The sequence below is a fragment of the Mastigoproctus giganteus genome, chromosome 3, assembly GCF_048544385.1.
Source record: "Mastigoproctus giganteus isolate SK-2022 chromosome 3, ASM4854438v1, whole genome shotgun sequence".
In the NCBI taxonomy this organism is placed as follows: Eukaryota; Metazoa; Arthropoda; class Arachnida; order Uropygi; family Thelyphonidae; genus Mastigoproctus; species Mastigoproctus giganteus.
In genome coordinates, this window is record NC_143577.1 from 10,399,169 (window position 1) to 10,427,168 (window position 28,000).

General features: G+C 37.5%; 7 non-coding genes across 7 annotated transcripts; 3 read left to right on the top strand and 4 right to left on the bottom strand.

Annotated features, from left to right (window-relative positions):
* Window positions 1-605: 605 nt before the first annotated feature.
* TRNAS-GCU (transfer RNA serine (anticodon GCU)) lies at window positions 606-687 on the bottom strand. Its single transcript has one exon. It is a non-coding gene; the product is annotated as a tRNA-Ser (tRNA).
* Window positions 688-2,773: 2,086 nt separating this feature from the next.
* Window positions 2,774-2,888, bottom strand: TRNAL-CAA (transfer RNA leucine (anticodon CAA)). Its single transcript has 2 exons — window positions 2,851-2,888; window positions 2,774-2,819 (listed from the first exon to the last, which is right to left on the bottom strand). It is a non-coding gene; the product is annotated as a tRNA-Leu (tRNA).
* An 8,980-nt stretch (window positions 2,889-11,868) lies between these two features.
* On the top strand, window positions 11,869-11,941 carry TRNAT-UGU (transfer RNA threonine (anticodon UGU)). Its single transcript has one exon. It is a non-coding gene; the product is annotated as a tRNA-Thr (tRNA).
* A 4,669-nt stretch (window positions 11,942-16,610) lies between these two features.
* TRNAT-UGU (transfer RNA threonine (anticodon UGU)) lies at window positions 16,611-16,683 on the top strand. The gene has a single exon. It is a non-coding gene; the product is annotated as a tRNA-Thr (tRNA).
* A 593-nt stretch (window positions 16,684-17,276) lies between these two features.
* TRNAS-GCU (transfer RNA serine (anticodon GCU)) lies at window positions 17,277-17,358 on the bottom strand. Its single transcript has one exon. It is a non-coding gene; the product is annotated as a tRNA-Ser (tRNA).
* A 5,212-nt stretch (window positions 17,359-22,570) lies between these two features.
* On the top strand, window positions 22,571-22,643 carry TRNAT-UGU (transfer RNA threonine (anticodon UGU)). The gene has a single exon. It is a non-coding gene; the product is annotated as a tRNA-Thr (tRNA).
* A 625-nt stretch (window positions 22,644-23,268) lies between these two features.
* On the bottom strand, window positions 23,269-23,350 carry TRNAS-GCU (transfer RNA serine (anticodon GCU)). The gene has a single exon. It is a non-coding gene; the product is annotated as a tRNA-Ser (tRNA).
* Window positions 23,351-28,000: the final 4,650 nt, after the last annotated feature.

Here is a 28,000-nt window from a genome sequence, read left to right on the forward strand (position 1 = left end):
TTTGCTTTCTGTATGACTTGAATAATTAAACAATCACACATAAGTAGCACACCAGTCTTGGGACGAAGGTATCACCATAAGTTTGTTGTATAAGTTTAGCCACTAGATGTACACTGTCATATTGAAAGCCATAGGATAGCCCTCTGATCTTCCGAAATTGTGCAGAATAAAGGCTGTCTGCAGCTAATGTGGAATTCATTTGAGAAGTGTGCATGTAGTGAAGTTCAAAATGAAAAAGAAAACAGTTTCAGAGGATAATGATAGTTGCATGTCATATGAGGAAAATGTTGTGTTTAAATTCCTCATACAATAACCGGCTTTAATTAAAATTGTAAATATACTTACAAAAATATAAATTTTTTTGTATATATTTAATTCTCAGCATGCAGTCTAGTATCTTGATTAAATAAAATTTGGCTTTCCAAGTGTAAAAACCTCTGAGCTAAACAATGAATCCTTTTCGAGATAAATACTGATTACAGAGAACTGAGTTTGTGAAAGAACCCGTATATGATATGCGCATTTGTGTACCATCAGGTAGAGAAGATTAAACAACGATCTGGTTCGCATTATGAATTTCGAAGGGAATAAAAATATTCAAAAGGCGACGAGGATGGGATTCGAACCCACGCGGGGAAACCCCAATGGATTAGCAGTCCACCGCCTTAACCGCTCGGCCACCTCGTCTGCTTCGCTGGATTTTCGTTTCTCCTAAGCATACCTTCAGGAAACATCCCAAAAGATTTCTGCTTGAACTACATGGAAGGACATGAAATTTTAAATGTTTCTTTAAGCTTTAAGGAGAGAGGATGGGACAACTGATGTGGAGAATCTTCAGTCTATAATACGATTATCTCTTCTAACTCTTATAATATTCATGCGGTAGGTAGTAAAATATAAATAGTTAACAATATAAGAGTATTCGTAAGCATGCAGAATCCTTTCTGCATGCTTACGAATACTTAATTGAATACCTAAATGAAGGTATTCACTGATTGCACTGTGCTTGATTCTCTCAATAGTTGCTACCTTCATTCACCTTCGACTCTTTGACGTATCTGGAAAGCAAAAGAATATAGTTATGAACTGGAAAATTTGTTGAATGCACAAGAGTCACAGCACAGATTGTAAATGTTGTCCTTCATGAAAACCTTTGCGATGTGTATGCGCTAAAAACTCTACAACCCCCATCCCCCCTGATATATATAATCTTTCAGTATCATTGGAGTTTTCATTTGTGGGAATGCCCTTTAAGTTATATGTTGGTATAAAATGTAAATAATTGTGAAGATTCTTTGCAGCTAATGAGCATTAAAGACAAATTTTTGAAACATTAAAGGCATTAAATGACTGCATAAAACTCATATTATTGCTTCATTTGGTGTGTTATAAAACAACAAACATAGAAATGAGGAGGTTACTCCTGCTAATTTAATGTATGTCCGTTACTGCACGGTTTCATCATTTTTGATGGAAAAGAACATTGTATGAAAGATGGAGAAAAATAAATACAAGAACAATTTAGCAGGGCGTGGTTTCGATCCACGGACCTCTGGGTTATGGGCCCAGCACGCTTCCATTGCGCCACTCTGCTACATATAAATATTGAACAGTTCACATAAAGATTTTCCTCCTCAACTTGACAGTACCGCAGTCAAGGTATTGAGAAAGAAAAAAACGGCCTGTAGAATCAGACATGAAATTCTCTGAGCAGTGTGTAGATACTGCTCAGAGAACGAGAGAGCAAAAATTCAAGTTGACGAAGGATGGTTGCAGGATAGGAGCGCGGAAGTTTACCTTCAGCCAGTGATTGTTGGAACAAGCTTCGGTCTGTTGTGGTGGAAGTGGATGAGTTGAACAAAGTCAAACTGTTTTTTTTATTGAAGTGTTAAAGACAATAAGTGGATTGATTTAAATGCTGATGGCATCTCAACACTTGGTCGAAGGATACACACGTAACAGGACATGAACTGAAGTAAACTGGTTGATGGGAGCATACATGAGAGAAAATTTTCATGAAGCAAGAGTGTATTTGATTGTTCGAACAAACATCGATTGGTGTGAATGAGCAGACGAATTATTAGAGGAAGTGCAGACGAATAATTAAGGGCAGACGAGCAATGGAAGGGCAGACGAATTATTAGAGGGTGGGAGAAGTACAGATGATGTTTTTATATTTTTGCTGATGAATCACATTCTTGCTTCCTTGCATCGCCTTCCACTACTAATGTAGAGTTCCATCTGGGAGTGGATAGGATGAGTTTTAGAATAGGGTGCCTTACATTCTTTTGCATTGCGATTTTCTAAGTGGGATATTGAATATGTACATACTGGATTATAGAAATTGAAGTTAATGAAGGACATTGTCCTTCGTTAATTTGTTATTATTTTTTTATTGTTGAATGAAAGGTCCGTTTCCTTGCATTATTCAACCATTATAATACTAAATTAACACTAATGCATAAAATAAATATAAATTATTAAAAGGGTTATATTAGCTTTAACTTTTTTTTTTTATTCCAGTTATGTACTTTATCTATCTTTAACTTATTCTCTATGAAAAGTAATTGTTCTCATCCCATATAGGCCTTTCTGGGCAATCAGACTGTATACAAGTTGTTTCTTTGGAAGAAATAGGCAGACTTAGTAATAAAAATAAGAAAACGAAGATCAGAAATCGAATATCTAAAATAAATCAATAAACAGATAAAGTAATGAACATTGATTAAATCAAATTGAACGTTTTGTACATTAATCGAAAAGAAATAAAACATGTCAGGAGTGGGATTCGAACCCACGCCCACATATGTGGACCAGAAGTCACAACCATATTCTGTGGAAGGAGTAATCCTTGAGTCTGGCGCCTTAGACCGCTCGGCCATCCTGACAACTCAGCGACTAAAATCACATTCCCTTACTGAATGAATGCTTGCAAACATTTAACCAAACACGATTACGTGCACATCTCCATTAATTTAAGATTAGTTATTCTCAATCTTTTTCTCTTAGGGCATCCCTTGAACAATAATTGTAGAGTTTACAGCAAGACCTCTTTTAAAGGATGTTAATTTTTTTTAAAAAATAATAACTTCTTAAACGTAATGAAATTAGTAAAATTAAAATAAAAATTTATTAAAATTAAAATTTGTAACATATAAGATGCTTTCAACAACACGTGCATGTAACACGTTTAAAATAAAATCCGAATTAAATAATCTGAATTAGATTTTAAGATCTTAAGAGAAATATTCAGAATCATATTAAAATGTAATTCTTGTAACATAATACTATAAAAAATTGACACATGGTATTATGTCGCTGAGACTTGTATCAAAAATCATTTTATCAGGAAAATAATATGGAAAATGAATGTTACAAATACTTGGAAGGGCGTTTAAGTTCTACTAACTAAATACAAGGTTACTTTAACATTCAAAATAAGTGAATTCTTAAAAAATAAGAAAGACATCAGGGAATACCTTCTGCAAATGGTTATTTAAAATCCCATATTACGTGCAAGGACCATTACCCATTTTTTGGATTCACTTGAGTAGTTGTATGTTAGGTTTAGTTTCATGTTTGCTTTCTGTATGACTTGAATAATTAAACACTCACTCATAAGGGGCACACGAGTCTTGGGATGTGTTTGTTCAGGCCGCAATGGGAGTCAGAACGAGGTGTTTAATAAAAAAATTATTTATGAACTATACAGTGAATTATTACACGTATTGCAGTGTAATAAGTAAATTACACTAAAGAAGGAGATTCAGAGAAATGATAATCGGATTCGAACCAATGCGGTGAAACCCTAATAAATTAGCATTCCATTCCCTTAATCAACCCCTCGCCCATTTCATGAACTGCTATTTCCCTATGGCTTCGCTGAAGCACAAATTTCATAGCTACTCACCCAAACGGTTTGTATGGCGGAAAGCTAATCTTTATAATCACAATTCGATCTGGAGAGGAATTTCAAGTTGCCATGCTTATTTTTCTAAATTAAATTCAATGCGTTTCTGTTGTTATTCTTACCCCAAATAAGTTTTAAAATATATTAAGGTGGTTACTACGGATTAAGCAGACATTACATCCAACTGTCTGAATCACAGTTTGCATCTTTTACTTTGGTTTAAACTCCTTGACATGCTCTCTAGATATTTTGTTTATCCGTTGACAGGTTCAGTTTCTGAAAGTATCAACATAAGCTCTTTGTATAAATTTAGCTAATGATATATAGGCTATCATATTGAAAGCCATAAGACAGCCTTCTGATTTTCCTAAATTGTGTTGAATTATATATTTTCCTATAAAGGTTGTCAGCAGATATTCTAGAGTTCATTTGTGAAGTGTGCATGTAGTGATATGCAAAATGAAAGAGAAAACAGTTTCAGAGGAGAACGATAGTTGCATGTCATATGAGGAAAATGTCTATGAAGCTATTGCTTAGGAATTAAACATTCTCTATAGACAATTGGCAACGTTCTTGGCAATATTAATATATAGTTATAATTAATTGGAAACATTAATGGATAGTAATCACCTGAACTCACAATGAGAACACCCTAGGAAAAAGTTACAGCTGATAGCGGCCACAGGTAAACCAATGTATTTCAACGACACCCAGAGAGTACGCCATGAACTTTCACGGAAGACCTGCAGCCAACACTTCGTTTTTATATATTTTTAATGTTTCTTTTTGTATCTCATTAGGAACGTGGTAAAAATATGCGAAATCGGCAGCTAAAAAGATCCGAAATTAGGCATCGATGCGTATCTTCATATTGCTTAAAGCTCTAAGGGGAGGTAGAACGTTCCCAACTCTTGAGGCCTTTGATCCTTTAAATCATTAGAAGGAATGAAAGGATGAAGAGGGCTGCTTGCGCGTATCTGGATCAATTATGTAATTAACCGAGAGAAATACATTTTTTCTTATTTAACATGAGAACATCAGATTTAACATCAGAACTGGATAAAATTTCTTGTTTTTTAAAGCAAAGGTTTCTTGCACTGAACTTCATTAGCATCTAATAGGCATAAAAATAACCCAAGTAAGGGAAGTACTTGTATAGCTAACAGAGCACTAGTCTTGGAAACTAAGGTTGGAATTCAACCCACGTTACTGGTCTTGGAAGCTAAGGTTGGAGTTCAATCCACGCTATGGATTTATGTTTATTTTCCCTTCTCCTGTCTATTTTTTATACATATTTATTAAATGTTTGTTCGGTTTCTGTTCACATTATTGATATCATTACTAAATCCAAATTTAAATGAAACCTGGAATGAATTTTACTTTTGTGAGAGAGTATTTCAGTTTTTTTGAACTTCATGATTTTGCAAACAAACGAACCTCGAATATTTTCTCAAACATAAAATATGAGTTAAATTTCTATCAGCAAATAAATCAGTCATAATAGTAAAAAAAACTTCCTCACGAGAAATGAAAAACAGCAAAATGGCAATTATTTTGCAGTGATTTGATGATTTCAGGGATCGATTATGAGAGTGAAATAGCTTGTCCTACTGCAAATGAGGATTGAAAGAATTTATCTTTCTCATAATTCGGTGTTCTGTGTACTTTTTAAGGCACTTGGAACTCCTGTTTATAAGCGAGGTGCACAATACATTTTCTACAGATAGTTAGAGGCACAGAGCCCTGTCTGAAAGGTGTGGACACAGAGAAGTATGAAGAGCTACACAATGAATCCTTTTCGAGATAAATACTGTCTCCAGAAGAATTGTGTTTATAAAAGAATCCGTACTTGTGTACAATCATGTACAGACGACTATACAACGATCAGGCTCGCATTATGAATTTCAAAGGGAATAAAAAATATTTGAAAGACACGACGAGGATGGGATTCGAACCCACGCGGGGAAACCCCAATGGATTAGCAGTCCATCGCCTTAACCACTCGGAATCGTTGAGCCTTCGTTTCTCTTAAGCACACTTCGGAGACAGGATGGGTCAAGCTTACGTAGAATATTTTCAGATCACAATAAGATAATGTTCTCTGAAATAATTAGTGTCTTCGTTTAAATTAAAGCCAATTGAAAAGCAGAACAAATTACTATACAAAGCTACATCATTAAAACAAAATGATTCAGTTTAAAGAAACACAAAAATTATTATTTTCAGAAAAATACAGAGACATAAATTTGCAGAAACACGCAAACCATTCTAAGAATCTTATTGCATATTATGTGGTGAAAACCACGAAGACTCATGTATGGAGTACTGGATTATGTTTTCACTATTTTATAATGGTGCCATGAAAATTGAGATGGAGGGGGAGTAATGATACTTATGTTTGTAACTTATTTGTAAAAATGCAGCATAAGTTTTTAAAATGCCTACTTAAATTATTTTTACTTGAAGAAAGACCTATCAACCTAGTCCCATGTACACCAGGAGCAACATAGATCAAGGATGTCTCATGTTGCTCCTAGTTTAAGCGACTAATGGGACAAAGCGTATTTCCTATATTTGGAATTTTTAGTTTTCTATTACTGTAGAAAATTGTTTCTGTGAAGTAAAAGATGTCGGCTACTCCTCGAATTTCTTGCTTGAAAATTATTGCAGTTAACTTCTTGGCAAGAGATTAAAATGAAATTTAGTATCCCATGGTATCCCGCTTTCCCATCTACTCTCCGTGGGTATAAAAACATGAATTGATTAAAAGTATTTGGCAGATCGTAATTTCAAATTACGGAACTCTGTATTTTTGGCCCAGCACGCTTCCACTGCCCACTCTGCTACCTGCCAAGTGTTTCTTGTTGGCATGCTTTTAATCAATCGTTATTAATATGTAGGTTAGTGCAAATGCATCAGTTTAACATAGCTATCTACCAAAGTAGTTAAATTAATTAATTAAATTGGCATCGTTTTGGTTATATCTCATATTGTGACTGCCTTCACAACGATTTGCCATGGTATTGTACTACTTGGAATAAATAACACTTCACCAGTGGAGAAGACTATTGTTATTTATTCTCAGCGGATACCACCACCCAGACGGCACCGTTTCAAAGCTTGTTGGCTGCTCTTCGGTGGGTGGCCAGGTACCCTGGTGTTGCAATAGTGACAACCCAGTTTAAATACTTTGGTAGATAGCTATGTTAAAATGATGCATTTGCACTAACCTACATATTAGTCATTCTACCTCGTAGCATGAGGCCTTTGTCCTTAAATACTTTATAGTCAATCATTATAGTTACAATCATTATAGTCACTCGAAGTTCATTTCTTTCCAGCCAAGTGGAACAGGTAATCTGTCCGGCCCCTTCCTGAGCACCAACAATCGAGGCTCCCAAGCCAATATACGCCCATCGCTTGCGCCTCTGTATTGCTAAGAATTCTGGAGAAAGCACTGCTACCGTCTGTCACCCATCAAATTCTCTGTGACAGTCCTCAGCAAATACACTATGGGATATCAGGAAGGTCAACTATAACTAACCTTGCAACAACCACACTACACATCTTAGAAGCATTTGAACAAAGACAGGAATTGTCAGTTATAAATCTTGACATTCATTCCGCATTTGATGCCATCTATATACCTAATCTCCTATGTTTCTTAGAAAACTACTTAAATTTTCGCGGCGATGTTCTCTGGTTCCTAGAATCTCTCCTATCCAAGAGGACCCTTGTTCTAAAGATCGGAACAAAGACGTTCACGCGTCACATAACTGCCGGTGTGCCTCAAGGGGTGGGGTCCTGTCTGACGTTCTCTTCTCAGCAATCATGGTGCCGTTTGTGACCAACAAGTGCAATTGGATCACATATGCTTACAATGTCAAGTTCCTTACTAGGATATCGCCATCCAACTCGGCAGCCGAAACCACTCTGCAAATCACTAGCAAACTGCAGGATATGGCTGACTACCTCAATACTTTCAACCTCCAAATCAACCCCCTAAAATCGGCACAAATAATTTATTCACTAAAGGGCAGCCCAACAACGTTGGAGCCTGTGCTTAACGGCTCCTCAGTACCAAATGTTCAAACGCACAAAGATCTGGGGGTCATTTTCGACTCCAAACTATTTTTCAACGATCAGTAAACCTCATACAGTCGAGTCTGAATTCACTACGCTGGGTCGCCAAACAACAGCTGCTCCACACCACCGACCCACAACTGGTAAAAAGATACATCGTATCAATCCTTTACCCGACAATACTGCATGCTTCAGAGATATGGGCCTCGGCTGCCGAATCCAACATTTAAAGAATATTCTCTGCCGAATTCTGGCTTCTAAAATGGGCCAACAGCAAACTCCACCTTCCCCCAGCTCTCAGATCAACGCAGTTAGCAGAAGCCCTTCAACTGCGCAGGCTCCGATCCTACATCGGAAAAAGAAGGCTGCTGTTCACCATCAAGATGGCCACCGGTAAAATTACAGAGCCGAACTTCTGGGATCGCTGCTCTTGGCGCATTCCTCCCCCTTATCTCCGGTCTTCAGCACAGCTGCTAGCAAACCATAGCTGGCTAGTACTAACCGGCAGATTCCTGCCAAAGCAAATGCTGTCCTCACTGCAAGCCATCGACGGGGACATCAAAGAAGTGGTCAACAATAAAAAATACAGGAAGGGAATCCTCGTCGAACTGAAAATGAAAAACTGTGCTTTGTTGCCTTCCAATAATCTGATGTAACTTATATGTTTTTCTCATGTGTATCTCTTTTGTAAATATGTTTTGTAAACCCCTGGCACCACCATGCCGTGACGGGACTAAATGTATGTATATCATGCTGCAATTAAAGATTCTATTCTATTATTGTAACGTAAATGATGCGACTGGAGGTGACAACGTTAGTTCAACTCCGCCTTGGTACACTGTAATGAATACAGAACTCTGTAGGATGCCAGGAATGTGTGTAATGCTATTTTTGTGCAGTGTGTGTGTGTGTTGTTTTCTTTTGTTGTTCAAATGTTTGTTTCTTCCCACTTTTCCACAGAGAAGACGATACTGCAAGAGTCACAGTACTGACACAGTGGGCTCACAAATAGCAAAGTAGGGCTGTGCAGCTTTGGAAAAATGGTCTCACATGCACTCATCACGCTGAGGGTTGACTACAGTAGTGGGGGAGGGAGGAAACAACAAGAGTTGATTACATCTTCCTGCAAGGTGGAAGAAGACATCAACAATGACTGATGGTGGGGTGTAATGGTCACTATTTTCATAGTGCACATTAGGCTCCTTGATATCAGTGAGCAACATTTGATGCCAAAAGTTATCTGTAAATTGCTTCTGATCAATCATTTATCGCTGCACTATCCCTTTATCGCTGCACTATCACAATGCCAGAATTGTGCACAACTGGATCTAGGAAAACGAGGGTGGGTTCAGCCTAATGCGGAAGTCAATCACCAGATCTTAATCCAGTTGAACATCTGTGGTATGGGGTGAAACGAACTCTTCGGAATAGCGATCCGCAACCATCCAATTCACGACAACCGTGAGAAAGCACTTGAGTAAAACGGACCAGTATCCTGCAGCCAAGTGATTAGGCACGAAGGTGAATAAGTACACGTGCTATGAGTGACCCGGGTTCCAGCCATGACCACTAAATACGGTTCTATGGTTTTGTTTTTCTATCCTCACTCTCTCCAATTTTTAAAATCTGACCTTGTGGTCGTTCAGGAGTAAAAACAGAAAATTTTATTTATCCCTTTGGTAGCATTCGACACTTTGTTGTGTCCATCATACAACGAATCCAGACACTTCTGACGGTTAAAGGAAGATCCACTCGCTATTAGTATATCTAATGTACTAACTAACTGCACGTAATTCTTTTAAGTTATAAATGTTTTTTTGAATGGGATAATATGCTCACATTTAAAAACACAGGGACGATATTCTAGTGTCTGACATATTTATTCAAATCATCGTGCCTCTCTTTTACACGACTGACACCGTCCTCAAAAAACTAAGCTTCATTAGCTTCAAAATGCTGCGCAAGCTCTTGAAAACACCTAACTTTTTCCCGCTTCTGATCTGCTTCTTTTGATCTACAGCCTTCCTCATTCCTAAAACATTCAAATCAATTTCATGAGCTTATGAGAGATGTTAAACGTTGTCTTAATGTACTTCAATGTTAATATGAGGTCTTGCATGATCAGATCATGAATGGAATCGACTTTTGCAAGTATCGAGACGATAACAGGCCCTCCTCTCACTGTGGAATGTCGTCTTCAACACTGTCTGTTCCATGTTTATATTCTGCAACCGGTTTTTTGAACCTTGGCATATGAAGGACAAGTTTTGCCTAATGTTTATTGCACGTCTTTATGAATTTCTTTCGGTGACATTCCCCTTTAATGAAGGTACTCACTGACTGCACTGTGCTTGATTCTCTCTACAGTCGCCATCTTCATTTACCTTCCACTCTTTAACGTCCTCTGTAAAGAAGGACAATATAGTTACGAACTCAAAATTTTCTCTAAACGCACAAGAAGAGTCACAACACAGATTGTAAATATTGTGTTTCATGAAAATCTGTACGATATATATTGGATAAAATTATCTTTCACCGCCCAATCTGCCCTTGAATATGCAATCCTTCAGTATCACTGAAGTTTTCAGTTGTAGGAATGCCTTCTTATTTATATGTTGGTATAAAATGCAAAGAATAGTGAAGATTATTTGCAATTGAAGGGGTAATGAGGTGCTGAATTTTTGAAAGTATCCTTTTATCTTGGCTGCAATCGAGCGAAGGAGCGATGCAGTATGCGTTTTATAACAGCATTAAAAGGCAAAACTTTGAAACATTAAAGGCATTAAATTCCTGCAAAAAACTCATATTATTGTTTCATTTGGTGTTTTATATATATGAAACAAAACAAAAAAAAAAAACCCTAGAAATTACGTTGGTACATCTGTTGTTTTAATGCACCCCGCTACGGTATGCGTTGATCATTTTTGATGGAACAGACCTTTGGATGAAAGATGGAGACACGAATGCAGAAAATTCAAAAATGAATTCAAAAACAATTTAGCAGAGCGTGGTTTCGATCCACGGACCTCTGGGTTATGGGCCCAGCACGCTTCCACTGCGCCACTCTGCTGCATATAAATATATTGAACAGTTCATATAAAGATTTTCCCTCTCAATTTGCCAGTACCACAGTTCAAGGTAGCGGAGAAAGAAAAAAGGCTGGGGTAATTGTACAGTCCGACATTAAGGTCTCTGAGCAGTGTGTAAATAATGCTCAGAGTACGAGGGGTCAAAAATTCAAGCTAAGGTATGTTTGCCTTCAGACAGGGGGTGGGCTATTGTTGGAACAGGCTTTCATCTGTTATTGTGGAAGTGGATGGATTGAATCAATTCAAAGGGAAAATAAATTCAGGAAGTTCAAGAATTAGATTTCTTAAAGAGGAAATACTAAACAGTTAATAGAGCGAGTTATTTTTAATTTAAACGATGATAAATCTGATATTTTTCAGTGATTTTTCCAATGATGATGACTTGTAATTTTTTTCCAATATAAATTAAGATCAATTTTCTAATTCTGTAATTTAATACCGTAATTTTTGTAATTATTGCAATATTCTAACATAATTATTTGAATTTAATAAAGGATTAAAATGTTAGCGTTTGTTTCTACCTAAATAAATAGAAATCAGTACGTAGAAGAGTGGAAGCGTGCTGGGCCTATAACTCGGAGGAGTTGGGGAGATTGCAATTTACAGTTCTAAGAAACTGTTGGTTTAAGAAAGAGAAGGCTGCTGGCACCACGAATTGAGTGAGAAAGAAATTGGAGCCAGTGAACCTTGAACTGCTAGTTGAATTTTTCCTCGTTGTAATCAAAGGTCTACTGGATTCAACTTTATCAGCATCAAGTGTCATTGAGAGACATCTGAAACAGGAGTGCCTCTGTAGCTCAGTGGTTAGAGCACTGGTCTTGTAAACCAGGGGTCGTGAGTTCAATTCTCACTAGAGGCTTATTATTACGTATTTAATAAATCATTTTAGTCTGCGTTCAATCTAGATATCTTTGTTAAGGAACCAAATCGAAAATCAACTCAAAAATAGTTTCGTTTTAGCAATCAGAAAATATTTAAAACTCTTCAACACCATTATTTCTCAAACAAACGAACTTAAAAAAAAAAGAGACTTCCACGTTTATTTCTCACTGTAGAATGAACTTACATAGGATCCATCCATTGCGAAATAAACACAAAATGTATTAGGAAAAATGAAAAACAGAAAAGTAAGAATTTTCACTTATTGGGTGATTTCAACGAGCGATTTACTTTCGACAATGAGCCTAACTTATTTTTCTGTAAGTAATGGCTATCTCATTAGCAGTTTTTTGTTAGATTGAGGCTCTACGTTATCATTTTACTAATAATATTGTACCTGCTTAACACTTGAGTTAAGCAGGTACAAACGATAACAAAGCAGTGTGCTCAATGAAGATCACACAATCAATGCAACTGTTTACATCCATTGTGGTAGAAGAAATAAATTATACGAAAGAAGGAGAGTCAGAACAATGACACATTAAAAAAGAAAAGAGACGGTTTGTAAAATAACCGACGAGGAGGAGATTCGAACTCATGCGGTGAAACCCAAAGGATTAGCAGTCCATCGCTTTAACCACTCGGCCATCTCATCTGCTTCATGGGGCCCTCCAATCTCCGAAGCCCGCCTTCTGTAAACATAACACACGATTGATGCGTGAACTACTTGAAAGATCATGAAATCGAAATGTTTCTTTAAGGAGAGACGTTATGTGGATTATCTTCTGAGCCTCTCTTCCGAGTCTTGTAATACTCATACGGTTGGTAATAAAATAAAAACATTTAACAGCAGCAGAGTATTTGGTAGCATTCAGAATTACTCTATTCTGCAAAAAAACCTGAATGGAGTAGCCCCAGACGTTGCAAATTACAAAGCAGAAATGGCTGATGAATAATAAATCAGAAAAATAAATTAGCAGAGCGTGGTTTCGATCCACGGACCTCTGGGTTATGGGCCCAGCACGCTTCCACTTGGGGGGGGGGGTATTGTATAGTGCGATATGAAATTCTGTGACCAGTGTGCAGACAGACTGCTAGGACAATTCATGGGAGGTCTGTCAACCACATACAGGATTTTTGGCAGCAGGAACATAAAGGTAATTATTTCTATAAGGCAATGGTTAGTGTGCATCTCGAATACTGCACACATCTCAGAAACCTTCATTCAAGGAAGGATGTGGAACTGCTGGAATGGGTGCAAAGGAGAGCAACAAGACGAGTCAGAGACAAGATATCCTTAAAAAGTAACATTGCAATTCAGCAAATTGCAGAGTCTATAAAAAAAAAAAATAGGCAGCCGCGAAGAGACTTGATTGAAGTGTTTAATGCCTTAAATTAATTGAGTAAATTAAATGCTGATGGCATGCTAACTCTGTGTTGGACGATACACACGTAACGGGAGATAAATTGAAACTGGCGAAGGATGGATGGAGCATAAATGTGAGATAATTTGCTTGAATCAAGAGAATAACTGATTGTTCGAGCAAACATTGATTGGTGTGGTGAGTGAGTAGCTTGAGTGAATAAAGTGAAACGCTAGAATTATTATTAGAGGATGGGAGAAGCATGGATGACGTGTATTCTTTTTTCTTTTCAAGATGTATAAGTTTGCTTCTTTTCATCATTTGCCACTAGTAATGCTGACAATACTATTATTAATGCTACATTTCTCTCTTGGGATGAATAAAAATTGGAATGGGGTGCCTCACACGATTTTGGCATCGCGATTTGAGAAGTCATATATTAAATTTGCACATACTCGATTACAGACACTGTCCCCAGTTACACCGGTTATCATAAAAAAAAAATAATAATAAATAACCGTGTAATGGAAATAGAAGAGGTGTCCATTAGAGATTTCCAATAAAAGAGAGACTTGATTTCTCTCCTTTAAGCGAATCTTTTTTTTTGGCCAAATCTCAATAATAAAATTATTAAGTATTAAATTCGTGTCCAAATGACTTTATTACGTCGCATTAGTGAACTGTACAATGCAAGAAAAATAAACTCTGTTAAATACAGCACTTTAAATTTCAGCGCATTTTACAAAAAAAAAAATAAATAAATAATAATAATAATAATTTAAAAAAAATAAATAAAATAAACAAACATTTCACAATACCGAATTATTTAAAATGCGATCTGGCAGTCGTAGTATTTTAATTTGTTTTGCTACTAAAATTTTTACCAAATATTTTACCAATTTTTTACTAAATTTTGGTCTGAACTCACACAGCAGAACAAACTGGTATATACAAAGAGTTACCATTCCACTGCACTATTTTCAAATAGCTAGCCTATCCAAAATTTTAACTAGCTTTTTGTTTAAAAGATGAGACGGCTATGACAGCTTACGACTAACTGGTTGCTCATTACATAGCAGGTGATCTCTAGTAACAACACGCAGACAAAAACAGTTGTTCAGAAGTTTTTAGATCAGTTTTCAAATTTCTAATATAGCTAAAGCTATGTGTTGAGTTTGTATTGAGTCTTTTTCGCAACGTGGTTGGGTTAGTCGTTCTCAATAGCGGGTAGCATGGTTTTTTTTTTGTTGCCGGATATACGAATTTTTCATCGAGCACACAGCAAATCGACCACAGAACACACAATCTGGAGAAAATAAAACAACTTTTGTAAATGGTGCAATAGCAGCGCAACTCGTTACAACGCAAATTTCTTCAGCTCTCAGAATTAAGACCATTCCATTATCCATGCATTTTAAATCTGGATCATTATGAATGTTTACTGATGTAAATAAGTTCTGTTGTTTGTGATTAATATTTATTGAAATGTGCTGTTCTAAAACTGCTCAACCACTATGTAATTTATTATACCTTTCTAAACCACGGAAAATTTGAAAATCCGGTATCTCTTAATCCCCGAGCGTGCCGGATTTTAAAGAGCTTAGGGCAGGCATCCATTTCTGTGCCTATTCTGCACATTTAAAAGAAATCTAGAGGGATGGCTGGAAAAGGTTGGAATCCAACGTTCAAATTGAACACGGAACGGGAAGAGGAAGAGAAAGAAAAAGAAGAAGAATAGGTAACTAGAAAAATTATACGTGACTTGTCTAAGGGAAGTTGTCTTGATTATGATCAATTATTGAAAAGTAGGAAGGATGGTTAACGATCTGAACCAGGCCATTTGTGCAACTGAATGGCTATTATACTTTAATACTTCTAAACGTAAGAATTTGCAACTAGGGAATAAAAAACATGCGGTTGCAAGTTGAATAGAGTTAAAATGGTTCCGGATGAATATGACTTACGATTCGAATATAAAATGAAAAATAGTGAAAACACTAACCCCAGTAATGTAACATACGATGTGAAGAATAGTTTAAATATAGTTCAAATATGATTGACAGACCACCAATTTATCTCGAGACAGTCGGCCCGTATGGTAAAATTTGGACCCTGTAGTTATCGACTTAAAGGGTTTTAAAATAGTCACTGCACATATTAGACTTTGCACATTCAGTTGGGTTCACATGTTACACCTGTATGTCACATGTGGTTTCAGAGAGATAGAGAGGGAGAGAGAACTAAAAGAGCAACAATTTTCATGGAATTCCCAGAAGTAATAGAGCTAAACATAATGAACGGCTTGTTTTTGTAAATAATAAAAAAAAAATCGAGACCACCGTAAATGGAATAAAAAACCACGTAGATGCTTGGATGCCTGGTCATCTGTGAAATAGAGAAGTTGCAAAAATAAACGGTTCTTTCAAAATTAGGGATACACGAAATTTAAATCTGCAAAACATTGTGTCAATGAACACAATGTACGTGTTAAACTTTAACACGACTAGGGCCCTAAGGGGTCAGCTATTATGTTAATTTCGTGTATTCTGTGCCAATATTCTGGACGAAAAACCGGAGTTTTTGGTAGGGGGCGGAATGCAACTTTTGCCTGAGACTAATACGGCCTCCGTAGCCGAGTGGTCAGGAGCGGGGGTGCAGTAGCACACGCTCTTTGAGTAGACCGGGGTTCAAGACCCTGACTGCTGAATACGGTCGATCTGCCAACCCGCACTGGACCAGCGTGGCAGATTATGGTCCATTTCCCTCAGCATGAATTGTTGAGGAGGCTTCCATCCTGCAGTGGGTTGATAATGGCTGCACTTTACCTTTAATTCAGACACGATTTTAAAAAAAGCCCCTAAATATTCAGCAGAGGAGTACAGGAAGATCAGAAATAAGCGTTCCTCAATTTTCTAATTCTTAAATTTAATATCGTAATTTTTGTAATTTATTACAATATTCTAACATAATTTTTAGAAATCAATAAAGGATTATAGTAGTTGTGTTTGTCTCTACCTAAATACACAGAAATTAATGCAGCAGTTTAAAGTATACGGAGTAGTTGGGAAGGTGGCAATATAAAGTTCAAACTGTCGGTTTAAGAAAGGGAAGGCTGTTGGTACCACGAATTGGGTTTCTGAAACGTATACGAAGTTAAAGAAAGGAATTGGAGATAGTGAGTGACCTTAAACTGCTACTTGAATTTCTCCTCACTATAATTAAATATCCCTTGAATTCAACTTTATCAGCCTCTAACACGACTATCAAAATGACGAAAATAACAGCGCCTCTATAGCTCAGTGGTTAGAGCACTGGTCTTGTAAACCAGGGGTCGTGAGTTCAATTCTCTCTAGGGGCTTTATTTATTTTTTTATTATTATTTAATAAATCATTTTAGTCGGTCATTCACTCTCTAGATAACTTTTCTCAGAAACTGAATCCCAATCGAAAATCAACTCAAAACTCGTTTCATTTTAGCAGTTAGAAAATATTTTAAATCTCTTCAACTCCATTATTTCGGGGAAAAATCAACCACGAAGAGATGGGGCTATATTTTTGGCATAAATTCATTCGTTATAATAATAACAGAAGACTTCCACGTTTGAACCCAAATTGTATTAGGAAAAATGAAAAACAAAAAAGTGAGAATTTTCACTTTTTGGGTGATTTCAACGAGCGATTTTCTTTCGACAACGAGCTAACCTATTTTACTGCAGATCAGCATTATCTAAGTAGTACTTTTTCGTGGTCCCAGGATCTAATAATTTTCTATCTGTGTAACCCTTAGGTTCAGCATGTACAGAGGATAAGAAAGCAGTTTGCTAATAAATGATCACACAATCTTTGCACCTGTTTACAACGATTTTTTTCTGGGAGCAGAAATAAATTACAAGAAAGGAGAATACGATCGATAGATTTTTTTCAAAAAAGAAGCCTTGCTTGAAAAATAAACGACGAGGATGGGATTCGAACCCACGCGGGGAAACCCCAATGAATTAGCAGTCCATCGCCTTAACCACTCGGCCACCTCGTCTGCTTTCATGCACATTCGTTTCTTCTAAGCACACCTTTTGTAAACATCCCAAAACGTTGGTTCATGAACTAAATGAGTGTATTGAGTGATCATGATGAAATTATTCATTAAACTTTAACGAGACAGGATGAGACAGGCTTATGTGTAGTATGTTCAGAGCCTAGTAAGATTATATTCTCTGATTCTTGTAATTCTCATAATGTTAGTAATAAAATACAAACATTTAACGGTAGCAGCATATTCATTAGCATTCAGATTTACTGTATTCTGCAAAACCCCTGATTGGTAGCCCCAAATGGTGTAAATTACAAAGCAGGAATGGTTGAAGTAATTATTTTATCTTCATTTAAATTAAATTCAACAGAAAAGCAGAACATGTTCATTAGAACCTGCGTCATCAAAATAAAATATTGGAATAGTAATAGTATTCGCCGTATAGTGCAAGGAAGCCACAGGCTTTTGCTGCACTGGCAAAAAAAAAAAAAAAAGGAAAAAAAAGTACATAAGAAAACACAATTATATGCATCTTTCCTCACACAGTTAAGTATCCAGTGAACTTCGAATAAATAGAAACTGCCAACCTTAACTACATGCGAGGGAAACTTATTGTTATATTTGCCAAGTAACAAATTGACAATTTATAAGCCTACACATTGCATGGACGATGAAGACAGACAAAAATCACAAATATAATTTAGCAGAGCGTGGTTTCGATCCACGGACCTCTGGGTTATGGGCCCAGCACGCTTCCACTGCGCCACTCTGCTACATATGAGTATATTCAACACCTAGCATACATAATATAGAGCCATAACCATTTTCTTTCTCAATTTGGCGGTACCACACTCAAAGTAATGCGGGGAAAAAAACCCTTGGAGGGGGGGGGTATTTGTATAATCCGACATGAAGTTCTGTGACCAGTGTCCAGACAGACTGCTAGGACAATTCATGGGAGGACTGTCAACCACATATAGGAATTTTGGCAGCAGGAACATAAAGGTAATTATGAAGAAGAAGAAGAAGAAGAACTCTTTATTGCATTTCTATTATTTTTATAAGGCAATGGTTAGTGCGCATCTCGAATACTCCATACATCTCTGGAACCGTCATTTAATTATTATTATTATTCTATATCATTTTATTTCCACATCAATGGGTACCCCTGGAACAGCCTGGTTCGGCTAGAAGTGTGTACATTATGCAAATTCCATTTGAATGCATTCATTGGAATTGCAAGAGATCAAAACAGATTGCAAATACATAACAAGATAAAAATCAATATGTAAAATAATAAACAATAAAATAAATAAATACCAAACAATAAAAACACAGTGGTAAATCGAGGAAAGCCTTTACAGTGAATTCTTTTCATAAAGCGCTTATTGTTCGTGTTTATAGAGTTCTTTCACTATGTCCTTTCCAAAGCGCTTCGAGCTGCAGAAAGATGAGGCATCGATTCTCAGGGAGTTATACAATCCAAACGAATTTGCCGGGAACACTGACCTAAGGTATTGCACATTTTGCAGACAAGATTGTAGACAAAGTGTTGAACTGCATCGCGTTCTTTGTGAGGTCCGAGGGTTTGCAGAAACATCCCAGATATCAGCGAATCCATTTGGCCGCATATAAGTTATGCGAAGGTGTGTACATTCCTCTCTTTGACTATGGTTTCCCAGGGTTTGTTTCATGCCCAGGTTTGTATAGAGCACACTTGTAAAGACGGTGAAAGGGTAGCCCATCTCCCTGTTTAGCGATCTCAGGAACCAATATTCAACCACCAGGAATCGCTTCAGTTGATTTCTGACTCGTCAGCAAGACGAGTCAGAGACACAAAATGATATCCTTAACAAGTAACATTGCAGTTCAGCAAATTGCAGCGTCTATAAAAAAATAGGCAGCCGCGAGGAGACTTTATTGAAGTGTTTAATGACTTAAATTAATTGAGTAAATTAAAAATAAACTGTATGCAATAAAGAGTTCTTCTAAAGCTGATGGCATGCTAATTCTGTGTCGGAAGATGCACACGTAACGGGAGATAAATTGAAACTGGTGAAGGATGGATGCAACATAAATGTGAGATAATTTGCTTGAATCAAGAGAATTGAAACTGGTGAAGAATGGATGCAGCCTAAATGTGAGATAATTTGCTTGAATCAAGAGAATAACTGATTGTTCGTGCAAACATTGATTGGTGTGGTGAGTGAATAAAGTGAAAGGGTAGAATTATTATTAGAGGATGGGAGAAGCATGGATGACGTGTGTTCTTTTTTCTTTTTGGTTGACGATGTATAAGTTTGCTTCTTTTCATCATTTGCCACTAGTAATGCTGACAATATTATTGTAAATGCTACATTTCTCTCTGGGGATGAATAAGAATTGGAGTGGGGTGCCTCACACGATTTTGGCATCGCGATTTGAAAAGTCATATATTAAATTTGCACATACTCGATTACAGACACTGTCCCCAATTACACCGGTCATCATAAAAAAAAAAATAATAATAAATAACCTTGCAATGGAAATAGAAGAGGTTTCCATTAGAGATTTCCAATAGAAGAGAGACCTGATTTCTCTCGTTTAAGCGAATCTTTTTTTTCGGCCAAATCTCAATAATAAAATTATTAAGTATTAAATTCGTGTCCAAATGACTTTATTACGTCGCATTAGTGAACTGTACAATGCAACAAAAATAAACTCTGTTAAATACAGCATTTTAAATTTCAGAGCATTTTACAAAAAAAAAAATAATAATAATAGTAATAATAACAATAATAATTTTAAAAAAATAAATAAAATAAACAAACATTTTACCATACCGAATTATTTAAAATGCGATCTGGCAGTCGTGTTTTAATTTGTTTTGCTACTAAAAGTTTTACAAAATATTTTACCAATTTTTTACTAAATTTTGTTCTGAACTCACACAACAGAACAAACTGGTATATACAACGAGTTACCATGCCACTGCACTATTTTCAAATAGCTAGCCTCTCCAAAATTTTAACTAGCTTTTTGTTTAAAAGATGAGACTGCTATGAGAGCTTGTTTCAGGACTAACTGGTTGCTCATTACAAAGCAGGTGATCTCTAGTAACAACATGCAGACAAAAACAGTTGTTCAGAAGTTTTTAGATCAGTTTTCAAATTTCTAATATAGCTAAAGCTATGTGTTGAGTTTGTATTGAGTCTTTTTCGCAACGTGGCTGGGTTGCGAAAAAGTTCTCAATAGCGGGTAGCATGGTTTTTTTTTGTTGCCGGATATACGAATTTTTCATAGAGCACACAGCAAATCGACCACAGAACACACAATCTGGAGAAAATAAAACAACTTTTGAAAATGGGGCAATAGCAGCGCAACTCGTTACAACGCAAATTTCTTCAGCTCTCAGAATTAAGACCATTCCATTATCCATGCATTTTAAATCTGGATCATTATGAATGTTTACTGATGTAAATAAGTTCCGTTGTTTGTGATTAATATTTATTGAAATGTGCTGCTCTAAAACTGCTCAACCACTATGTAATTTATTATACCTTTCTAAACCACGGAAAATTTGAAAATCCGGTATCTCTTAATCCCCGAGCGTGCCGGATTTTAAAGAGCTTAGGGCAGGCATCCATTTCTGCGCCTATTCTGCACATTTAAAAGAAAACTAGAGGGATGGCTGGAAAAGGTTGGAATCCAACGTTCAAATTGAACACGGAACGGGAAGAGGAAGAGGAAGAAGAAGAAAAGGTAACTAGAAAAATTATACGTGACTTGTCTAAGGGAAGTTGTCTTGATTATGATCAATTATTTAAAAGTAGGAAGGATGGTTAACGATCTGAACCAGGCCATTTGTGCAACTGAATGGCTATTATACTTTAATACTTCTAAACGTAAGAATTTGCAACTAGGGAATAAAAAACATGCGGTTGCAAGTTGAATAGACTTAAAATGGTTCCGGATGAATATGACTTACGATTCGAATATAAAATGAAAAATAGCGAAAACACTAACCCCAGTAATGTAACATACGATATGAAGAATAGTTTAAATATAGTTCAAATATGATTGACAGATCAAAAGAAGCCACCAATTCATCTCGAGACAGTCGGCCAGTATGGTAAAACGGGGACCCTGTAGTCATCGACTTAAAAGGGTTTTAAAATAGCCACTGCACATATTAGACTTTGCACATTCAGTTGTTACACCTGTATGTCACATGTTGTTTCAGAGAGACAGACAGAGAGAGAGAGAGAGAAATAAAAGAGCAACAAGTTTCATGGAATTCCCAGAAGTAAAAGAGCGAAACATAATGAACGGCTTGTTTTTGTAAATAATAAACAAAAAAAAGAGAGAGAGAACACGGTAAATTGAATAAAAAACCACGGAGATGCTTGGATGCCTGGTCATCTGTGAAATAGAGAAGTTGCAAAAATAAACGGTTCTTTCCAAATTAGTGATACACCAAATTTATTGGAAAATGTTCTGCAAAACATTGTGTCAATGAACACTATGGACGTGTTAAGCTTCAAAGCGACTAGGGCGGTAAGGGGTCAGCTATCATGTTAATTTCGTGAATTCTGTGCCAATTTGCCAATATTCTGGACGAAAAACCAGAGTTTTTGGTAGGGGGGGAATGCAACTTTTCAGACTAATTGCAACAACTGAGACTAATTCAGACACGATTTTGAAAAAAGCCCCTAAATATTGAGCAGAGGAGTAGAGGAAGATCAGAAATAAGTCTTCCTTTTGTAATGTATGTAACGTTCAATTTTCTAATTCTTTAATTTAACATCGTAATTTTTCAAATTTATTACAATATTCTAACATAATTTTTAGAAATCAATAAAGGATTATAATAGTTGTGTTTGTCTCTACCTAAATACACAAAAATTAATGCAGCAGTTTAAAGTATACGGAGTAGTTGGGAAGGTGGCAATATAAAGTTCAAACTGTCGGTTTAAGAAAGGGAAGGCTGTTGGTACCACGAATTGGGTTGCTGAAACGTATACGAAGTTAATGAAAGGAATTAGAGATAGTGAGTGACCTTGAACTGCTACTTGAATTTCTCCTCACTATAATTAAATCTCTCTTGAATTCATTGACTTGGCGCATTATGGCCTTAGCTGCCAATGCGCCATTGAAAACCAAACCAAATCAAACCAAATCTCTTGAATTCAATTTTATCAGCCTCTAACATGACTACCAATATGAGGACGATAATAGGGCCTCTATAGCTCAGTGGTTAGAGCACTGGTCTTGTAAACCAGGGGTCGTGAGTTCAATTCTCTCTAGGGGCTTTATTTATTTTTTTATTATTATTTAATAAATCATTTTAGTCGGTCATTCACTCTCTAGATATCTTTTCTCAGAAACTGAATCCCAATCGAAAATCAACTCAAACCTCGTTTCATTTTAGCAGTCAGAAAATATTTTAAATCTCTTCAACTCCATTATTTCGGGGAAAAATCAACCACGAAGAGAGGGGGCTATATTTTTGGCATAAATTCATTCGTTATAATAATAAGAGAAGACTTGAAACCACGTTAGAAACCAAATTGTATTAGGAACCCAGTGAACGCAAAATGTATTAGGAAAAATGAAAAACAGAAAAGTGAGAATTTTCACTTTTTGGGTGATTTCAACGAGCGATTTTCTTTCGACAACGAGCTAACCTATTTTGCTGCAGATCAGGATTATCTAAGTAGTACTTTTTTCGTGGTACCAGGCTCTAATAATTTTCTATCTGTGTAACCCTTAGGTTCAGCATGTACAGAGCATAAGAAAGCAGTTTGCTAATAAATGAACTCACAATCTTTGCACCTGTTTACAACGATTTCTTTCTGGGAGCAGAAATAAATTACACGAAAGGAGATTACGATCGATAGATTTTTTTCAAAAAAGAAGCCTTGCTTGAAAAATAAACGACGAGGATTGGATTCGAACCCACGCGGGGAAAACCCAATGAATTAGCAGTCCATCGCCTTAACCACTCGGCCACCTCGTCTGCTTTCATGCACATTCGTTTCTTCTAAGCACACCTTTTGTAAACATCCCAAAACGTTGGTTCATGAACTAAATGAGTGCATTGAGTGATCATGATGAAATTATTCGTTAAACTTTAACGAGACAGGATGAGACAGGGTTTTGTGTAATATGTTCAGAGCCTAGTAAGATTATATTCTCTGATTCTTGTAATTCTCATAATGTTAGTAATAAAATACAAACATTTAACGGTAGCAGCATATTCATTAGCATTCAGAATTACTCTATTCTGCAAAACACCTGATTATGTAGCCTCAAATGGTGTAAATTACAAAGCAGGAATGGTTGAAGTAATTATTTTTTCTTCATTTAAATTAAATTCAACAGAAAAGCAGAACATGTTCATTAGAACCTGAGTCATCAAAATAAAATATTGGAATAGTATTCGCCGTATAGTGCAAGGAAGCCACAGGCTTTTGCTGCACTGGCAAAAAAAAAAAAAAAAAAAAAAGTACATAAGAAAACACAATTATATGCATCCTTCCTCACACAGTTAAGTATCCAGTGAAGTTCGAATACATAGAAACTGCCAATCTCAACTACATGCGAGCGAAACTTATAGTTATATTTACCAAGTAACAAATTTACAATTTATAAGCCTACACATTGCATGAACGATGAAGACAGACAAAAATCAGAAAAATAAATTAGCAGAGCGTGGTTTCGATCCACGGACCTCTGGGTTATGGGCCCAGCACGCTTCCACTGCGCCACTCTGCTACATGCCAAATCATGTTTTTATTCCTGTAAATAAAATAGAGCCATAACCATTTTCTTTCTCAATTTGGCGGTACTACACTCAACGTAATGCAGAAAGCAAAACTCTTGGGGGGGGGGTTAATTGTATAGTACGATATGAAATTCTGTAACCAGTGTGCAGAAAGACTGCTAGGACAATTCATGGGAGGTCTGTCAATTACATACAGGAATTTTGGTAGCAGGAACATTATTTCTATAAGGCAATGGTTAGTGTACATCTCGAATACTGCATACATCTCAGGAACCTTCATTCAAGAAAGGATATGGAACTGCTGGAATGGGTGCAGTGAAGAGCAACAAGACGAGTCAGAGACACGATATCCTTACAAAAGTAATATTGCAATTTAGGAAATTGCAGCGTCTATAAAAAAAAAAAAATAGGCAGCCGCGAAGAGACTTGATTGGATTGTTTAATGACTTAAATTAATTGAGTAAATTAAATGCTGATGGCATGCTAACTCTGTGTTGGACGATACACACGTAACGGGAGATAAATTGAAACTGGCGAAGGATGGATGCAACATAAATGTGAGATAATTTCCTTGAATCAAGAGAATAACTGATTGTTCGAGCAAACATTGATTGATGTAGTGAGTGAATAAAGTCAATCATTATAGCAGTTGCCCAAACAAATCATCTGCTCCAACGTGCGCAAACTGCAAAGCAGTAAAACTGGATGCATCCCATTCAATCAGGGACAACAAATGTCCTATTTACATCAAGGCAAAGCGAAACCAACAACTGAAGACCGACTATGGTAGTGAGGCCTAAGCCATTCAATAACAATGTTATTAAATTTATACAACTTAATGCTCAGCGAGCACGTGCAGTAGCAGCGGAAATAAGAAAAAAGGCAGATGAAGAAAACATTGATATATTACTACTGCAAGAACCATACACCCACTCCAAGAAAGTTAGAGGCTATCCTCTCACATATAAAATAATTCAAGCAGATGAAGATACTCCCTGGGCTGCCATAGTCATCCGGAACCCGAACATAATGGTCACCAAAATCTCTTCTCTCTGCACAGGTTGGGGAGTGTGTGCCCATGTAATTGGCCCCTTGGGTGCCTTCTATTTAATATCACTCTATTGTAGACCCAGTCAAAACATCGGCCCAGCTATTGACTACCTAAGAACTGTTACCACTACTCTACCTAACGCTAAAATCATCCTGGGGGCAGATGTTAACTGCCGTTCTCCTGCTTGGCACAGCCTCACAGCTGACCGACCTGGTTGCCATAATGGACGGCTTTTGGAAGACTTTCTAGCCACCTCACCATTTAATATAATAAACAGGCCCAATAACCTCCCAACATTCTCCAGTACTATGTGGGAGTCTACAATAGACATAACAATTGCTACAAGATCAATCTCAAGTAAGGTGTCGGGGTGGCAGGTAAATGAAGCCTGGACTACCTCCGACCATAGAGCAATTACATACAGCCTCACAAGAAATATAGAATCAACTCCTACTCCGCACTACGATATCAACCGCTATGCCATCAGCAAAGCCAATTGGGAGCTGTTCACCACTTCTCTCCAGTCAACAATCATGGATCACCCTTCTGATATCCTCTCCCTGAATCCCGAGCAGCATCAAAAGCTTGTAACTAACATCATCACCCTCTCCTGCAATCAATCTATGCCCAAGAAAAAACCTCTTCCAAGTGCTGTACCATGGTGGTCTCAGGAACTCGAACGTCTACGCTGGTCTGTTCATAACAAGAGGAAAGCTTTTCAGAGAGCTCGCACCTCTTGGCCAGCTACTGATGTGGAAGCCCTTCGTGAAGATACAAGAGGACCAGGAACCAATACACTTCCATGATCAGGCAGCGAAAAAGAACTACATGGGAGCGGCTGGTTACCACCACTGGTAATTCGGACCCTTGGGGAGTGGTGTACCGAGTTACTACCAACAAATTGCCAAGAGGAGAAGTAGTCCATTCCACAATAACACCACAAGGAATCATGACAACGTCATGGGAGCAATCCATGATGAATATCTTGGATACTCTCTTTATCAGCGACGCCGATCATCTCACAACACAACAGCAGCAAATTTGTCTAGATAATGACAATTACCACATTGACTCTGTGGAGGAAGAATTTAACACTGAAGAACTGCAGCAAGCCCTTGGCAAAATGAAGGATAAAAAATCCCCAGGACTAGATCGCATTGAACCAGAAATACTAAAAAAGGTCGCCCAGGTAAATCCCCAATTTCTGCTTAACCTGTTCAATAAATGCCTAACCCAGGGATCCTTCCCAGAAAGCTGGAAAATAGCTGAATTAAAGTTAATACTGAAAATCCATCGAAGCCTCCAGAACAGCCTAACTCATACCGACCCATTGCCCTCTTGTCCACATTGAGCAAACTACTTGAACGCCTCCTCCATACCAGACTCCTAACACACTACACAGAAGCTGGCCTACAATCCAATTCACAGTATGGATTTCGCCCAGGACGCTGCACAGAGGATGCTCTCTACCAAATAACCCAAGCTGCAGCCAACACTAATTACAAGTACTTTCTCCTCATAACCATTGACTTTGCCGGGGCCTTTGACATGCTCTGGTGGCCAAGCATTCTTCGCAGGCTAAGATTGGCACGCATACCAGCCAACTTATACAGGTGTATAGAAAGTTACCTTTCCAACAGGAAGATCACCATCTCCTCACCACACCAGAAGCTCACCAAATCTATCTACAGAGGCTGCCCACAGGGTTCGGTCCTCGGCCCGTTCCTCTGGAACATCGTCCTTGATGAGTTACTTGATCTGGATCTGGGCCCTGTTACTATCCAAGCATTCGCAGATGATATTACCATCTCCATCGCAGCGGACACCAGAGCAGCTCTCGAGGCCGCTGGAAATCAGGCACTACAGATCTTACAGGACTGGGCAACTCTACACAAGCTCCGGATTTCTCCACAGAAGACACAATCCATACTTCTCAAAGGCACCCTACAAATATCAAGGTACAAGGAAAAACCATCAAGCTGGTAACTTCCCTAAAACACCTGGGTATCATCCTGGATTCAAAGCTCTCCTTCTTCCCGCACCTCTCATACCTTCAAGTAAAAATCAGAAATTATGCAGCCTTAATCGTCCGAGTAAGCAGGTGTGACTGGGGTCTGAACCGGAGAACACTCAAACTCCTGTATAACGCTATATTCCTCCCTGTTATTACATACGGATCTGGGATTTGGTACCATAGAGCAATAATTGTTCGCAATAAATGCAAACTGGAAACAATTCAGCGAAGTATACTGCTTGCCATTACCAGGGCCTGTTGCACAGTAAGTTCTCCCGCCCTACAGGTTCTTGCTGGTGTCCTCCCCCTTGACTTGGAGGTTATCCGTCGAGGATTGCACTACTGCCTGTCGCGGGGATTCCCAGCTACCATCTTTGGACATACCATCGACACCCGCACTGACTGCAAGCAAGAAAAGAAAAAACTAGCTGCCATGCTACTACAAATCTGGCAGACAAGATGGGAGGAGACGGACAAGGGCCTGATAACTAAGAAATTCATCCCGGATGTCAAACTAGTTTATCCAAAGTCGCCGCCTTGGTTCTCTCCTGGCCTCTACTGTACATATATTATAACTGGACACGGCTCTATAAATCATAAGTTGACTACCTTGGGAATCATCAATAACCCCTACTGTACATGTGGAGAAATTGAAGATTGGGACCATCTTCTTTATAACTGCCCAATTTATAACGATCTTCGAGGAACACTGTACACCAGGCTACAACACATACCTCAAGGACAGGAGCACCTGCTAATTTCTGAAGAACAATATTATAAATCATTAACGGAGTACGCACAGAACCTCTTTTCTAGG